Genomic DNA, 12,165 nt, shown 5'->3' on the forward strand with positions numbered 1-12,165 from the left:
TTTCAAAAAGAACTAAGGAGGGGAAATTCTATTCTAGATCTGATTTTCACTAATAGGGAGGGACTTACTTACTAGTATGAAAATGATGGGAACCTTGGAGAGATGTGACCACTCCATCCTAGAATTTGTGATAGAGAAAGCAGGCAAACACCAAACATTTTTTAAGTACTTATAATATGCTGTGCTAATCTCTGAGAGGCTGAAAAACCAGGGTTCATGAATGGGGATGGGAGAATCAGTCAGCTTTTTTGTATGAACAAATGGTCCTCCTATCTTGTAAATCTCAACTGGAATAGAACCAGCACCAGGTGCTTTGCACATGAAAGGAGCCTGATGGCTCAAATCCTCTTCTTCAGTTGGAAGTTCAGCTAACGAAGGATTGACTTCAACCTGAGGTAAATGGTCAATGGCCTCAGCATTGATTGATGATGGTCTGTTGAGAACACTATGGAAGTGTTCAGCCCATCTCTCTAGGATCATGTCCTTATCACTAATCAATGTGACTCCATCACCACTGAGTAGTTGTGATGTACCATAAGTTTTTGGTCCATAAATAGCTTCCAGGGAATCATAGAAGCACTTTGGATTGTTACTATCAGCATAAACTGAATTTCATCAGACTTCTTACTGAGCCAGGAATCCTGCATCTCTCTAAGCTTTGCTTGTACTTTGCTTTTGATGGAATTAAATGCTGCCTTCTTAGAGGTGGATGAACTATCCTGCTGGTAAATCCTGTGGAGTTCATGTTTTTCATTTAGCAGCTTCTGAATTTCTCCATCATTTTCATCAAACCAGTCTTGGTGTTTCCAGGTGTTCTGACCCAGATGAGCAAATGCAGTGCTGTACACCAAATCTCTGAATTGAGTCAGAAGTGGAGCCAAAAAGAATGAAGACAATGGCTGGTCCTAGTGTTTTCCTTAAAAGGGATGTTCAGACAACCAGTCAGAGGAAGGGTCTGAAGAAACAGAGTATGATTCCAGTGTGTGAAAAGACTACGGGCATGGACAGGTTACTGATAATATGTCTTTGATTTCTCTAGGCAGGGAAAGAACATTTCAAATTTCCAAATGACTCAAAGCTGAGAGGGACAGCTAGTACACTGTATGACAGAGTTAGAATCCAAATGGACCATTTCAAGACTAGAGCTTTGGGGTGAATCTCATAAGATCAAATTCAGTAGGTAGAAGTATCTTACATTTGGCTTCAAAAAATTTAGCTTCACAAGTATAAGATGGAGGAAGTATGAATAGATAGCAGGTGTTCTGAAAAAAATCTGGGGGTTTTAGCAAATCATCATTTCCATATGAGTCGGCAGCGTGATGTGACAGTCAAAAAGCTAATGTAATTTTGGGCTGCATTAAAAGAGGTATAGCTTCCAGGAATGAGGAAGTAATGGTACCATAGGACTCTGTCTTCATCATGCTTCATGTGTAGTATTGTGTTCAGTTTGGGGTGCTATGATTTAAGAAAGATATTACCAACAAACTGAGGATATAACTACTACTACTACTGTTACTGCTACTACTACTACTTCTACCACCACCACCACCCCACCACTATCACCACTACTGCTACCACTACTACTACCACCACTACTACCACCACTACTACCACCACTACTACCACCACCACTACTACTACTACTACTAGTACATAAAAAATAGAATTTTTCAGGACTTGAAGATTGCTAAAGTACCTTATGAATACTATTTTATTTGATCATCTCAACAACTCTGTGAGGTCGGGTGATTTTCCCTGAAGCAGAATTGGAACTCTAGTGTTCCTGACTCCAGGTCCAGTACTCTTGACCACTTAGGTGTCTCCATATGTCAGAATCAAGTGAAAGAACTGAGATATATTTAGTCTAGAGAAGACCATGGAGGAATGATAGTTTCAAGTATATGAAAGGCCCTCAGGTTGAGGAAAGTTAAACATTTTCGGATTGGCCTTATCTTTTCAAGAAAGTTTGGGAAATGTTAAAATCCAGTATGAGGAGACATGGAGCTCACAAGATAGCCAACTTTATTGGGGGAGGGTTGATATTCACAAAATGAAGTCAGTGAGAATGATGGAAACAGATCCACTGGAACTCCAGAGGGAAAGGGCACTCTTTCCCAAACTGTAAAGTCTGGTAAGTTTTTATAGGGTTCTTATTTGTGTCTAGCAGGACCAGGCATCTGGGGAAGGGAGTGAGAAGTCTGAATCTGGAAACTTGCAGTTGTTTTGGAGGCTAATTGATATTTAAACTCCTCAATGCCAGGAAAAGGGACTTTAGATTGTTACTTCTGGTTTTACTCTGAGAGGGTCACTGAACTTCTGTGAGGCTTCTTCATTTAGCAGATTGGGGAGGCTACCATATTCTTTACAGGCCCCAAGATGGCAGAACAAGGAGAAATGGGGAGAAGTTAGAAAGAGGCCAATTTCAACGTGACATCATGAAAAATTTCCTAATAATGAAAACAGTCCAAAAGTGAAATGGACTCACTTAAAGAGTGAAGGATACCCCCTCCTTGGAGGTTTTCAAGCAGAGACTGGAGAACCACTTGTGGGATGTTATAATGAAGACTCTTTTTGCATATATATTGGATTAGACAGCTACTGGGGTCCCTTCTAAGTTTTAAATTCTATTATTTATATGAATTTTTAGCCTTTGAACACAGGCTCAATATAATAGATGATAACAGAGACAGAAAACTGACTAAACCATAATTCTTTTAAAACTTCACTCTCCCCCCAAACAGGTAAGTAGCAAGTAGAACAAAAGAAATCGTTGTCTTTCCTTCTCATCGTATAGTAGTTTTTTAAATGCAGCTGTGGAAAAATGGCTATTTTATTTGTCTTGATAGAGTCATTGGGTTTTCTGGCAGCTCAAGTTCTGAAATATTGTGCTTTGAAAGTGGTACCTTCTTCAGCTCTCTGCTCTGATCTTAACCTCATTTATGTGAAGAGACATTTTGGTGTATGCAAGTAGAAAGACTGGTAAATTTTTAATCAGAGGACTTCAATTTGAGCTCTAACTCTTCCACCTGTTAGTGACCTTGTCCCTTGACCTGAAGTCGGGAAGACTCATCTTCCAAGTTCAAATCTGGCCTCAGACACTTACTAGCTGTGTGACCCTGGTCAAGTCACTTAACCCTGTTTGCTTCAGCTTCCTCATCTGTAAAATGATCTGGAGAAGGAAATGGCAAAGCACTATCAAACATTTGTCAAGAAAGCCCCAAATGGGGTCATGGAGAGTAGGACATGACAGAACAACAATGCTGCTATCTCTAACCTTGTCCCAAGTGACTTCCTCTCTCTGGGCCTGAGTTTTCTCCAGTGTAAAATGAGAAGATTTGATGAGACAAGTTTTGTAACCTCCTCCCTTTCCATATCCCATGATCTCCTTGGTGCATCTCTTCTCCTTAATTCTCTTTAATTTTTCTCCTTTTGAAAAAACTTTGGTTGATGGAATATTAGCAAACTTTGAGCAATACTCAATTCTCCTTCACAGCACAATGCCAGAGTTGAAAAGTCAGAGCCAAAGCTGAAGATACTCATGTCACATGCCAAACACCTAAGATGGCCAAAGCAAACTCTGCCCAACATTGTTGGCTGCCTCTCCATGTTTTTATTTTACCACTGCTCCATGACATTCCAGTAAGGCTTTATAATGTTCAAAGCCCTTTCCCAGACATTATCTCTTCTAAACCTCAATGTAGCCCTCTGAGGGAGGGACTGAAAATAATTGTTATTGCCTTTTTTACACATAAGCAAACTGAGGCTCAGGGACAGTAAAAGTGGTTTGCCCAAATTTGTATAACTCCTAAGTGACAGAACAGCTGGAAAGACGAGCAGATTTTTTTTTTTTTCTGATTCCAACTCTAAATAACTTTCCACCACAGCCTGCCATGACTTTGTCAATCTTTCCCAGGCAATGGGAAAAAAATCTTTAATCACAGAATCCAAAATCTCGGCTTGGCATCTGTCCTCATCCACAAACCCTTGAGGCCCTTCACCTTTACACCAGTGGAGACATTTTCAGATTGTGCAAAACTTTTTTGCTCCTTCAAACTAATTAAGCTCTGATGACATCAGCTTTATTTGCAATGCACCTGATTAAGGCCATGATACTAATTAAACTCTTGAATGATTAGAAATGCAAATTGGCAGCCTTGGGTTCAACCAAAGACCTGTGTCTGCTAGCTCTGGGACAGTGGAGGGTATAGGTAAGAGTGTCTCAGGAGGAGAGATGTTCTCCACTTCCACCTGCATTTTGGGAAGAAATAATATTGCCTGTTAGGGGCCAAGTCTTACTTACTTAACATTGATGGTGACATTGTGCATGGAAGCGCCATCTTCCTCAAACATCTGCTACCTTTGCATATGACAACTGAGCCAAGGTTATGAGGCTTGAGGGAACAGAGGGGACTTCATTCACTTCATATTGCAAGAGTTGGAGCATTAGTCACTGCTGGTGAAAGATGAGGATGGCTGCTTCATTATTGCCTGATTCTGGCCCATTTACATGATTAAGACATTTTTACCCTCTAGCACTGTCCAGGAAAAGACTTTGATTTTCAAGAGATGTCTTAGAAGTCAGAGTTGTTTGAAATGAAGAAACCAGGCATGCAGGCAGATCATTGTCTCTCAGCACTTAGCAGGCTTTGCTCATAATGTGTGCTTAGTAAATGCTTGATGAATCATAGAAGCACATAATTTGAGAGTTTGAAGAAACCTTTGGTTCTAAGGGGATGGAAGCTCTTTATTTTCCTGTGAGCTTCCTTTCTCTTTTGTGGGTACCCATTCTTCCCTTCCAGCTCCCCCTTAAACTTTGTCTTCCCCTATTAGAATGCTCTGTGAGGGTAAAGATTGTTTTGTTTGCTTTTTTTTAATCCCTAGTGCTCAGCACAGTGTCTTGCATGTAATAAGCATTTACTAAATGCTCCATCATTTATCTATATCTACCCACCTACCTATCATCTTTCTTTTTATATCTATCTATGTTCCTCCCTCCCTCCCTCCCTCTCCCTCTCTTCCTTCCTCCCTCACTATTTTTCTTTCTTTCTTTTTTTCTTTCTTTCTTTCTTTCTTTTTTTCTTTCTTTCTTTTTTTCTTTCTTTCTTTCTTTCTTTCTTTCTTTCTTTCTTTCTCTCTCTCTTTCTTTCTTTCTTTCTTTCTTTCTTTCTTTCTTTCTTTCTTTCTTTCTTTCTTTCTTTCTACCATCTTTATTTTTTGTATCTATTTGTCTCCCTATTTGTCTATCTGTCTGCCTACCTATCATTTTCTTTCGATATCTATTTATCTGTCTACTTATGATCTTTTGTTTTAGGTCTTTCTATCTGACTATATATATCTGTCATTTATCTCTATCATATCTATCCATCTATCTATCATCTATTTATTTATTTATCTATGTATCTATTTCAGGGCCCACCTGGTTGAATCCATATCCCAAAAAGAAGTCCCATCATCACATACCTAGTTTTTGCTTGAAGACCTCCAATAAGGATGAGACCACTGTTGGTCAAAGCAATCTGTTCCACTTTGGGGTAGCTCTAATTGTTAGGAAGATTTTCCTGAAATCAATCCGAAATTTGAATTTTTGCTTCATCTATCCACTGTTCCTCATTCTGCCAAGCAGAGCCAAGGAGGAAAATATCTAACCCCTCTTCTGCAAGACAGCCTTTCAAGTATTTGGAGACAACTATTATCTTCACTGAGTTGTCTCTTCTCCAGGCTAAGTTCCCAACAGTTCCTTCAGTTGATTCTTACATAGCATAAACTCAAGTGAATCCATTTGAACTGAGCCTCAGTTTCCTTATTTACAAAATGGTTGGTTTTTACCAGTGAAGAGTTTGAGTTAGAAGGAAGATCATCAAATCTGAAATATGCTTGAGAAATAAACACTTCTACTAATTGGGTTTTACCATCATTAAAAAAACAGAAGAGAAAACCACCTACTTCATTTTCACAGGGAGTATTTGCACAGACTTTTGGAGTTAGAGGGGACCTCAGAGGTTGTCTTGTCCAACCAGTTTCTCAACAGATAATCTCTAAGTTCTCACTTAGATCCACCATTCTGGTTCTTGGAATGCCTTTGAGCTTAGCCATTTCCCAGTATGCCTTTCAACCCTGAAATTTGGGGAAGCATAGAGAGTTTCTGAAAACTTACAGAAGAAGGAGTGAGGGGGAGAGGTGTTAAAACATTTAGAAAGCTAGACAAGTTTAGATTTGACAAATTGTTGTTTGTTCAGTCATCTTTCAGTTGTGTCTGACTCTTTGTGACCTCATTTGGGGTTCTCTTGGCAGAGCTACTAGAGTGGTTTACCGTTTCCTTCTCCTGTTCATTTTACAGATGAGGAAACTGAGGCAAACAGGGTTCAGTGACTTGCTCAGGGTCACACAACTAATGAGTGTCTGAGGCTAGATCTGAACTCCAAAAGCTGAATCTTTCTGACTCCAGGCCTGACACTCTATCCATTGCACCACTTAGCTGCCCCTGTTAATTGAGAAATTAATGATCATATCCTAAAGAGAGAGTTAACTGAGAGTCAGAGGTTTACCTAGAAGTACAGGACTTCCTTCACTTGGATGGTGTATGTTGGGTATGGATTATGGAAGGCAGGGAGTAGTGAGGAGAGAGAGAGAGAGAGAGAGAGAGAGAGAGAGAGAGAGAGAGAGAGAGAGAGAGAGAGAGAGAGACAGAGAGACAGAGACAGAGAGACAGAGAGACAGAGACAGAGAAATAGAACATGGATATTTCTTTCAACACTGGTTCCTCTCAGTGTTGCGTACATGTCTATTTCATTACTTCCTTATTACTTTGTCAGGGGTGCATGAGGTAGTGGGGAGTGGTCAGTTATCATCCCTATTCCTTCATTGTGGGAGGGGGTGGAGTAATTCTGGCATTTTTCCAACACACAGACATTTGGTGCTAATTTATGCACATTGGAAAAAAATTTTTTTGCCCGGGCTCAGATGGGGACCTCCTAGTGGGTGTGCTATCCATGACGAAATCAAGAAAGCAACTGTGGCTCAAGAATATGATCCTTCTGAGGTTGGAACCAGAGGCTTGTGTGAGGCGCAGGCTTGGCTTGTAATTTCAAACTCATCTGTTCACAGAATCCCTGCTGGGGCTCAGGAAGTGTGATGAGCAAAGAGACCACTTTTCCCATGAAAACTGTTGGGTTCATTTTCCACCAGGCTACCCAGTTTTACATTCTAGGCATGTAGAAATATCCTCCCCCCACCCCATGGTAATTGGTAGTGTTATACTCCTCTCCCCAAGCTCTATAACCATCTGTACTAGATGAGAATTGGGGAGATTAAAAATAGAAGCACTTTCAATTGGAGAGCACATACCCTCAAGAGGCCAATTTAAGGCAGGTTTGTGGTAAAGAGGATCATTCAGAGAAGGTCCACAGAATAATCTATAAATTAGCATTTAATAGGCAATATTTATATTACATCATTTTGGGAGGAGAGAATCATGGAATTTTGGCATCATGTAGTTATAGTCAGTAAATGGAAATGACTCCTGAAAAAGGTCAGTCAGTCAATTTCTGGCCTCTCAGACATCCTTTGCAAAGTTAATCAACCCCCTCGCTCCCACACCCCAAAAAGATCTTCTTGTTAAGAGTCCCCTGAGAAAGAAAAATATTCTATGGTTTCCATTGGTAGGCATGACTCAATACAGAATATAGACCCTTATTCTTGCATACCTGAAGTATTGCAATAGTCTCCTGACCAGTCTTCTTGCCTCCGTTCTCTATGTCCTCAAATCCATTATTCATACCACTATTAATTGATCTTCCCTATTCATACATTTAGTCATGTTACTCCTCAAAAATCTTCAGTAGCTCCCTATTGTGTACTAAGTAGAATTCAAACTTCTTTGTCTGGCATTTAGGACTTTCCGCAATCTGAAAATGCCTGTCTTTTGACTTTTAAATTATGGTACTGCCCTCTGTGCACCCTATCCTATAGTTAAAGTGGGTCACTCTCTATCCCCTGATCTCACCCTGTGCTTTCCTCCCTTCCTGCCTTTCTCAGACTTTTCCCTGTGCCTAGTATGTCCTCTCCCTCCTTTGTCTGCTCACTTCCTAGTTAGCCTTTAAAGCCCAGGAATAACTCCTCCAAGAACAACAAAGAACAGTGGATAAAGGTTGGAAAGAGACACATTCAGCATGGATGTAAGGGAAACTTCAGTAATTAGAGTTAAAAGTGTAATGGCCTGCTTCAAAGGGTAATAAGTTTCCCCTCGCTGAAGGTCTATATGCAAAGTTCACTCCTGGGAGTTGGTGTAGAGGTTTTTGAGGTATGATAAAGATTAGGTGGCTGGTGAAATTCCTTCCAACTCTGAGATCATATGATGCCTTCCCAACCCCCAGTTAGTAATAACTTCCCTCTTTGCAGAGTAATAACTAACAGTTTTGACACCTAGTCCTTGGAACACTTATCAAAGCTTATAATAGACAAATCAATAGGTAAGAAGAGAAGAAGTCCCCAGACATTAGATCCATGGAGTCTTCATATTGTGACCAGGGGAGGAGAAAGGAAGAACACTGTAGAATGAGTAACAACAGTTCACTTGGTTTAAATTTTTGCACCCTATAAATAGTAGCCTCCTGGGACAAGGCCCTGTCAGCCAGGTGTCACACCTAGATATGGCTCTGTCCTTTATGCCTCACAGAATACTTTGTTTTGCACCCCTTTAATGTGATATCATGTAATATTGTCTGTTAGAGTCGTCTGTGTCGTTTCCTTACTGGAATACAAGCTCCCCTAGGGTAAGAACTCATCTGCATCTAAGATCCTGTTCCGCATATTACAGATTCTTAATTGTTGAAGGGCAATGATCACTGACTAGCACCTTTGCACTTTGGAAAACTAGGAGTGAATCTAAGCTCAGTGAGGAGGAGCTATCCCAAGAATATTAGTGGATAACATTTTCATTCTTTTAAAATAGAAGTTGTCAAGATACTGATGTAAAAAGAACACCGTGCTGGATGCATAGTAGGGCCCTCCATAAATGCCTGTTGCATCTGCCAGATCTTTAACAAGAAGGTATGTTGTTTTGGTGACCCTACTGAAATAGCTAATGGGAACGAATTTTCTTTTTGGCAGGTCCAGATTAGACCAGACGAATATTCCAAGTTTCCTCCAAAAGAGAAGGAAGTTGAAAGAGCCCCAGTGAAATGAGTACAGGTAAATGTCACCACATCCCCACTCACCACACTGAAATTAAATATGGATTTAGCAGATTGCAAAGCAAGGTAGTCAAGGCAATTAAACAACATTTAAATGAAAAGTAAATCATATCCCTACTATTTTAAAGTGACTTAACAAATGTGAATATATCAAATTAAACACTTAACTATTTTTACTGAGTAAATAAATACACAGGAGAAGCGAGATGAAGTACAAATGACATCTTATTAAATGCTTAGCAGTGTTGTTCCAGCACAAGGGTCAGCAGCCTTTCTAGTTCCACTTGATTTAGTTCAACAAACAGTTATTGAACATCTGCTAAGTGTAGGGCACTATGGAAGAGGCAGTGATGGCTTAAATAGGACACAATTCCTTCCCTTGTAGATCTTCCTATTGAAAAAGGAAATGAGTTGGCAATTAACATTTTTTTTTAAAAAGGTGAATGTTAAAAAAATTTACATGTAATGGGAAAATTTTTTTTTTAAAAAAAGGAAATTACAACTATACCAAGAACCTTAATAGAAAACCCAGTATGTCTACTAAGTCTGTTTCAAAGGCTGCCATTCCTGTTTCTTCTGGCTGCTTTAAGGGGAGAAGGAAAGAATGTAAAATAGAGGGGAGCCTAAATTGTTACACAGCAAGTAATAGAAATAGTGTGATGTAGAGGAAAGAAGGCCAGATTTGTAATTCCTTGGGCATGTCTAGGCCTCATTTTTTATCTATAAAATGAGGAGTTAGACCAGAAACTTTGTAACTAATAATGATGATGATGGTGACAATAATGTTGATAATAATAACTAACATTTATATAGGACTCAGAGGTTTGCCAAGTGCTTTACAAATATTGTCTTATTCATTCACACAGTAGCCTGGGTACTTGGTGCTATTATTATCCCCATTTTACAGATGAAACTGAGACAGACAGAGATTAAAAGACTTCTCCAGGGTCACATAGCTAGTAAATATCTGAAGCTAGATTTGCACTCAGGTCTCCCTGACTCCATGTCTCTGGTTCCATTGACTGTAGTACTTAGTTTTCTTTAGCTCCAAGTCCCATGGTCTTTTCAGGTGCCTCTCTGTAAGTGTTGGAAATCAAGCGTGGGGGCACTAATAACTGACTGAGAAGTAGAAAAGGGAACAGTTACTCAGTGATTGAAATAGTTCAGTTCATCTACATTTAAGTCAGCAAACATTTATTAAGTTCTTACTGTTTGTTGAGCACCATGGAACAGAGATGATACAAATTTTAGAGAATACATATTTTTGATATAGTAAGGGATATCTGACATACACAAATAACTACAATGCAAAATAATACAAGATAAATGAACCAGAAGGGATGCAAAGTTCTATGTGAGTTCTGATTCAGAAAAGGTCATGACTAACTTAATCGGATCAGGGGAGTTTCCTGAAGGAAATGACTTTGGAATCAAATGTCTTTTAAAGGTGATTAGGAATTCTATGGAGTGGGGGCTAGACCTAAGAGGGGGAAGGAATTTCAGGCATAAGGAACAGCCTGAGCTAAGGTACAAAAACTTAAAAAGAAACATAGAGCAGACAACAGAATTGACCAGTTTGGCTGGTGATTAAGGTATTTGGAGGAATGTTTTATAAGACGAGAAATATAGGGTAGCCTTGGAATGGATTTGGAGATAGTCACCAAACTTTCTACTAGCCTGCCATTTGTAATTTATGGTATAGCTCTCATCCTTCTGTAACCAAGCCAGATCAGTAATTAATAATGAATGAATGAAACAGTATTTATTAAGTACTTCCTATATACAAAGTGCTCCACTAAGCACTAGGGGTAAGAATAGAACACAATGGACAGAGCACTGAGCTGAGAGTCAAGAATAACTGAGTTCAAATCCATTCTTGGTCACTTCCTTACTCTATGACCCTGGACAAATTGCTTTACCTCTGCCTGCCTCAGTTTCCTTAACTGTAAAATGGGGACAATAACTGCACCTACCTCCCAGAGTTGTTGTGAAGAACAAATGAGATAATAATTGTAAAGTGCTGTCTGGCACAAAGGTGTTTAATAAATGCATATTCCTTTCTCTTTCTCAAATAACTCACATTCTAATGGCAGAGGCAGCACATATAGGAGACTTCATCTTTAAGTCAGATGGAAAGGTCCTTTGGTTTTTAGTGTGTAGCAGTAAAACAGTTTGTAAAACATATTCCTTAAGGTCAGTTCTACTGCTGATATATCTGTTTCTGATGTTAAACATTTGACAGTGCCAAGAATTTTGGTGGCAAGAATTTTATTTTCTCAATCCTTAGTTGCTTGGACTGAGAAGGAGGCAGAAGCTGTTGCCAGTTTGCATCTCTTTGGGGGTTATTCCTTAGGATGATGCCTATGGGGGGCCAGGTTGGAAGCAATACTGGGGTCTTGATGAGTTCTTCCACTTTAGAATCTCTTTGGCAGTTACTCAGCTTCTGGTACTGGGGGTGGCAAGGAAAACATGCTCTACTAATAATACTAGGTACTTTACCTCTAGTGGATCCCCTGAAACAGCTAAGGTCTAATAATGGATTTGAAAGACCCTGCTTGGATGATATCCATATGAATCCAACCAATAGTGTGTAGAAGACATTGTATGTAAGTCTCAAGAGTTTGACATTTAGTTGATAGGTATTGGGAAGCTATTGGGAGCTTTTGAACACAGGAGCTGCAAGATCAGAACTGTGCTAAAGAAGATTCATCTAGTAGTCAGTATGAAGGTTGTATGGGAGTGAGGGTAGGGAGCAATGAAGACATTCAGACCTCTTGGGAGACTATAGTGATGATACTGAGAGCTTGTGCTAGAATGATGGCAATGAGAAGAGAGAAAAAGTAGCTATGAGAAACCCTGTGTCAGTAGACTCCTTAGGATTCAGTTCTTAGTTGGCTATGAGAAAAATAATGGAAGAGTAGAAGCTAATACCATATTTTCAAACATAGGGATTTGGTGAATGGTGGTGCCATTC

At 39.6% G+C, this 12,165-nt stretch overlaps 1 long non-coding RNA gene across 8 annotated transcripts in view; it reads left to right on the forward strand.

Annotated features, from left to right (window-relative positions):
- LOC140506113 (uncharacterized) overlaps positions 1–12,165 on the forward strand; it is a 319,922-nt gene that overhangs the window by 181,884 nt on the left and 125,873 nt on the right. For all 8 annotated transcript variants that reach the window (XR_011967780.1, XR_011967781.1, XR_011967775.1 and 5 more), the window contains one exon: positions 9,109–9,189. This is a non-coding gene — a long non-coding RNA (uncharacterized lncRNA). The remainder of the gene's footprint in view (positions 1–9,108; positions 9,190–12,165) is intronic.

This window comes from Notamacropus eugenii, chromosome 5 (assembly GCF_028372415.1).
Source record: "Notamacropus eugenii isolate mMacEug1 chromosome 5, mMacEug1.pri_v2, whole genome shotgun sequence".
Lineage (NCBI taxonomy): Eukaryota > Metazoa > Chordata > Mammalia > Diprotodontia > Macropodidae > Notamacropus > Notamacropus eugenii.